The 6,305-nt window shown below is 36.0% G+C and overlaps 1 non-coding gene across 1 annotated transcript; it reads right to left on the bottom strand.

Annotated features, from left to right (window-relative positions):
• Window positions 1-4,782: 4,782 nt before the first annotated feature.
• Window positions 4,783-4,855, bottom strand: TRNAC-GCA. The gene has a single exon. It is a non-coding gene; the product is annotated as a tRNA-Cys (tRNA).
• Between the last annotated feature and the right edge of the window lie 1,450 nt (window positions 4,856-6,305).

Below are 6,305 nucleotides of genomic sequence, written 5' to 3' on the forward strand. Positions count from 1 at the left end.
TAAAATATGGCTTCCCAGGTGGCACAGAAGTAAAGAATCCACTTGCCAATACAGGGGATACAAGAGATACAGGTTCCATCCCTGGGGCAGGAAGATTCCCTGAAGGAGGAAATGGTAACCCATTCGAGTATTCTTGCCTGGAAAATTCCATGGACAGAGGAGCCTGGTGGGCCACAGTCCAAGGGATTACAAAGAGTCAGGCACAACTGAGCACACACACAGACACAGACAATGAAAATATGGCAAAGAGAAAATGCCGTGATGTCAATAATATTTTATTTTACTTAGTCCTAAAGGAGAGTTCCCATGAGCAATTATGGTCATATTGATGAGAAACTCACAAAAGAAAAGCTTATTTTATAACCTACTAAATCCCTTTATATGGATAGTAATACCTCTTCCTGTCCATTTAAAAGCTTTCTCAAAGAGAACGTATAAAGTGGGAAATTCAGGTAACCCACAATTTTATCTAACTATTCAACATCCTCTCTGAATTTCTTATACATGGTTTGTTGAATGAGAATTTAAAGCAATCTTTACGTGAAATCTTAAAAATTATATATGATCTTTCACATCAAACTGTGTAGCCAATATATGAGTTATTCACTATATAATTGTACTGTTGATAGGAGACTATCAAGTTCTATTCAAATACAGTTCTCTACAAGCCAACATCCAGAAAAACAATGCAGATAAACAAAAAGGAGGATATATCTTAATAATGATATTATGGGGACTACAATAAATTTTGAAAAAAAGCTATAAATTTTTCCCTTCAGAACCCCAAATCCCAATATTTTCATTAAACCAAATCATTACCAGCTAATACATTTTAACCTCAAAATAAACCTTCCTTCTCAGACGACTGGCAAGAATAAAACAAAAATTTCTTTTTCAGTAAAAGTTCCAGACTGAATAAAAAATGAAGGAAAAACAATTTATCCTCCTTGCCTTTTAGTAAGATTCAAAAATCAGGAGCAAGTTAAGTCTGAAAGAAAGAAAACTTTACAATTCTTTCTTCCCAGATAAGGGATTGACATGTCAGCACTGGCTTCCTCCAAACTTGATAATGCCCAGCATTTTCTGAGTGTGTGAGTGAGCATGTTGGTGTATGTGTACAGTTTGAAGGCTAAATGAATGATTCACAGATATGTTCTACACATCTGCAAAACTGGAATGGAGTACATCATGACTCTTCATTTCCATAATGCTTGTCTTTATTTGCAAATGTTCACTCTCTATTTTCCCTTCCATGAACCTTCTGAATATAGCTTGATTTTGATTAATCTTCCTTTAAGTCATTTATGTTAACTGTAGAAATTATTAAAGTCTGAAAAAAATGCAAAGCTATGATTCTTCAATGTGAATTAGAGGTTGGAACATTTTAAATTAATGAATCTCTCTGGTAAAAATGAAATGTTTCACCTCTCAGATGATTTGTTCTATATGTAATTGTTTTCATGATTTCATGTTATGCTTCCTGAGGTTTTTATGCTTTACACATTTTTGTTTAAATATAAATAGCAAAATGTTGTATTTTGAATTTAAAATAAATTACATAAAGCAAAGGAACAAACAAACAAAGAAAAACAAAAGCAGAATCTCAAATATGAAGAACAAATGTGGTTAACAGCGGTGGGGGAGGGATGGGAAATGGCAACTATGTGATTAAGAGTCAAAACTACTATGTATAAAATAAGATACAAGGATATAATGCATAGCACAGAGAATATAGTTAATATTTTATAATACCTTTAAATGGAGTATAATCTGTAAAGATATTGAATCATTATATTGCACACCTGAAACTAACATAATATTGTAAATCAACTACACATCAATAAAAAGGAAAATAAATGATATATTGATAACTCTTTGAACTTCATAGATTTTCAAGCTATTAATAAAATTTATTCGTACTAAAATGTCCTTTCTGTGATTAAAAAAATTTTATTATAGAATTATGTAGGTATACAGTCAGTATGTGAAAGGCAACTTTAAACCTAAAGTTTTCTCTTGATTATTAAGAAATCCTCCTGCTTCCTTTATTCCTTTTTTCCATCAATCTTTCATCCCCGTTTCCTCTGTCTGTCTCTCTCTTTTTTTAAAGATGATCTCAGTCTGGAATAAACATTCTTGCGAAACTGGCCAGGATTTTTGCCAAGCATAGTGTGTACACGTCAGCTGTTTTCTGGAAAATAATTGCACTGTGTGACAATGTCTATTATTTTAATTAGTACTGAGGAATGCCTCCAAGATATTTCATCAGGTCATCTGACAAAGGCCATGGCTTTTCATTTCCTGAAATGCTGATTAAGCAGATAGATGACATTTGACATTTTGTATAGGTGAACAAAATAATTGTTATAATTAAGCCAGAACTCACAGAAGTAATAAAACCACTCCCCAAGTACACAAAAGGCTTTAGGACCTGAATCCTGCGAACAGGGCATCTTTTATAGTGCAGTGTTGAAATTACCCAAAGGAAATAGTAACTGACCTCTATTTGTGGGAAGGCCACTCTCTGGGAAGATCCTGGCATGCCTGGGGAGATCAAAGTTGTTTTGTCATAAGCTTCCAAGGCTTAGTCAGTCAATGGGAGCTGTTATATTTCCAGGATACTTGCCTGTATTTCTGTGTTATATTCAAGAAGCATTGATTCCAAGATCTGAAAAAAGAGCCCTTTGGGAAACTGTGTTGAGAGCACACCTCCAGAAACTGACAAACTTGAAAACACAGTTTTTAATAGTGCTGGAGAGGGGAACGGAAGCTTTATTTTCTCTTTCCACAACTGTTCCCCAGAACCACTGTCAGATAAACTAAAGATCAGGACAAGAAGTGTTCTTCTGAAAAGGAAGACGTTTTGTAATCATCATGCTGTGTTGCCTAGTATCAATATGATTTTGTAATTAAAAAAAGCACACATTTATATACTGGTTTTGTATGTCTTCTGTGTGAATAAAGGTGGTTAGTCAGTTTTATTGTGAGGCTTTGTGGAGGTTGGCAGGCCACACCCTGTGGGTGGAATCCAGCTCCTGTCAAAGAGGTGGTAATATGACAGTCAGTCCCTCTGGGCAGAGGAGGTTTTCAGACTGGAACTGGACTGATACTGGTTGGAGGAAAGGATTCGCCTCCTCTTCTGGGTCTTCATCTCTTAGTCTGAATAAATTAGGAGACACTGGCCTGTGCCTGTGGGTGGTGAGTTCTGAGACACTCAACAAGCACTTAGACGCTGGCTTGTAGGTCGAGCTGGGTTTCAGAAGTGCACATCGTAGTTTGCAAGCGTTGTCATCTGTGTGAAGGACTGACTCTGCTCTGCCTCCACTTAGCATTTTAAAATGCTGTATTTTCCCATTTTCTATCTGGTTCATCTCTCCATTTCTGAGTGATGACAAGAAGTTCAACATTAATAAATTGTCATCTCTGCATTGCATAGGAACCCTGGGCCTTATTCAATCCAGGGGATCAGGGAAGCCTATAATGTGGGTCTGTATTGTTGCCACTATCCCTTTACATTGCCTGCTCCTACAGTGCGACAAAGCGGGGAGGATCTGCCTGGAATGTCCTCTCTTGTGCTAAACTTAGTGACAGGGAACCCTGCTGAGGCCTCCAAGGCCCAGTAGCAGTGCCCAGACTCTCGCAAGTGTGCTGTATTTGAGGCTCTGCCACATACGGGAGGCTGTGTCTGTGTGGGGGCCTGGTCCTCCCTCTTGCTTTTGGGGGAATCACCTACCAGGGTTGAATTAGAATAAGAGTGGGGAAGGGATAATTTAGGTTTAATTAACTTCATTCAATAATTTAATTCTTTTTTCTACCCAAAATGGCAGCACAGATTTCTCATGTTTTTTCTGTCTCTAAATCCTACTTAGTAACTATATATAAAGTTTCTTGTGTTCTAAACCTAAGAAGAAGCAAAGAGAAAATTGGTGAGATTCTGTTGACTATGTTGGACATATTAACATAGGAAACAACCAGTTATTTCAATATTTTGCCTTTTTTTGAGAATGAAGTGATGATTAAAAGTATAATAAAGTATATAGAAATTAACTAAAGAGTTTAAAGCAGATATTATTCATATGTCCAAAGAACCAATAAAACTGTATCTAAAGAATAAATGGAAAGTATGAGAACATCTCACAAATAAAAAATATCAGTAAAAAAGATAAACATTATTTTTAAAAATTCTGGAGCTGAAAACTACCATGAATGAAATTATTTGCGCTGCCCAGGGGATAGGGCATTGTGATAGCCAGTCTGGGGAAAAGAAGGAAAAAAGCATAAGAAGCATTATTGAGGAAGCAGAGAAAGCAGAAACTTCAAAAAATTTTAATCAGATTGTAAAATGATGCAGCCACCATGGAAAAGTTTGGCAGTTCCTCAAAATGTTAAACACAGCTTTACTACATGACCCAGCACTTCTACTCCCAGGTGTAAACCCAAGAGAAATTAGGCATATGCTCACACAATTTTTACATGGATGTTCTTAGCACTATTCATAATGGCACAAAAGAAGTGAAGTGAAGTGAAAGTCACATCCGACTCTTTGTGACCCCATGGACTATAGGGTCCATGGTATTCTCCAGTCCAGAATACTGGAGTGGGTAGCCTTTCCCTTCTCCAGGGGATCTTCCCAACCCAGGGATCAAAAACCCAGGTCTCCTGCATTGCAGGCAGATTCTTTACCGGCTGAGCCACAAGGAAAGTCCAAGAACACTGGAGTGGGTAGCCTATCCTTCTCCAGGGGATATTCCTTCTCCAGGGGATATTCCTTCTCCAGGGGATCTTCCCGACCCAGGAATTGAACCTGGGTCTTCTGCATTGCAGGCAGATTCTTTACCAACTGAGCTATCAGGAAAGCCACTTAGTTCTCAAAGCCTCTTTAAAAGGAAATTCACTGCCACCTAGTGTCTAACTCTTGGAATAACTATGCTTAGAAATATTTTTTTAAACTGATAGAACCTCTTGGTGGCACTATGGACAAGTACATTAAAGTCACAAATTTCAATTTATGGACTAGTTCTATCTCTATTAATAAGCGTTTGTTAAATGTGACAAATACATTGCCTTTTTCAGATTATCAATGTTATATTTTCTAAGAAAATCGGGCATATTTTTGGAACTAAACTCTTATAAGTGATGAGAAACCTAAACTTCAGATTTAATTTCTGGTTTTTGAAGATTTAAAGCTTTAAATAGTTCACACTAGATTTCTTTTCCTCTCTATTCTCCCTTTTAGCCATATAAATGTAATCCAAACCAATTTCAACATAGGGAGAGAAGTTTAAAACATTAGTAAAAGACAATATGCAACACATTTCCCACATCATCCAAAAGAAGAAAGAAAAACAAGTCCAATGAAACTATCTGATAACAAGGGCTCTTTGTATTTAGAAAGAATTGTGGTAGGCGTGAAGGTAACTTCATCCTGAAGTATTAGTCTACTGGGAAAAGCCTACCTCCTAACAAAAACATCTGTCTGATATGATGGTTCATTATATAGTGATGCACAGTTTGGGTCCAAAAAAAATCAAGAATGCGACTATGAAAAGTTTTGTAATTTATTATATGAGCATACTTCCAGTCCTTTTTTTTTTTTTTTTGATGCCATCAAATTTTGTAGCAGTAGCAATGGGAAATGAAATTCATTCTATTTCCTATAATAGGCAGATTCTTGAAGAAATTTGTCTAATAAGCTGACTTTCTTTATGGTTACACAAGGAAGAGAAGGATGAAACAAATCAATGTTTAAAAACATAACCCCGGCTATTGTACCCTAAGTACATGAAAGCATCAGATAAAATTTTGGTACTTAGTATCATGTAATAGCTATGTATTTATGTATCTATCTAACCATCATATGGATATACATCCATAATGTCTACTATAGCTTTTGCAATTTTATAAGTCTAATATATTACTGGGTAAAGAGATAATTATAATGATCCTATCAAAATACTATTGCTAGTAAAACAGGAAGACTAATTGCCAACATCTTTTTTGGTATGTCCTGGTAATAATGATTAAGATTTTAAAGATTTACAAGAAATAAGTTCTTCCAGTCTATCATGGAGCAAAAGTTTTTTATTTGTTTGATTAGATTTCTTTACCATCACTTTTGGTCTCTATTCCTAAGTACCATTCTACCATCATTCTCCTTAACATTTACCTCATAGTGTTCTCCAAGCCTTACTTAGCTGAGAAAGCTGTGATCATCTGTAACTGTCAGAGATCATCTGTCAACTGATAGCTGTACTCATACTTGCTAATATATAAGCATTTCCCTCCTTCCTTTCCTCATACTCCAA

Source organism: Bubalus bubalis, chromosome 7, assembly GCF_019923935.1.
Source record: "Bubalus bubalis isolate 160015118507 breed Murrah chromosome 7, NDDB_SH_1, whole genome shotgun sequence".
Classification (NCBI taxonomy): domain Eukaryota; kingdom Metazoa; phylum Chordata; class Mammalia; order Artiodactyla; family Bovidae; genus Bubalus; species Bubalus bubalis.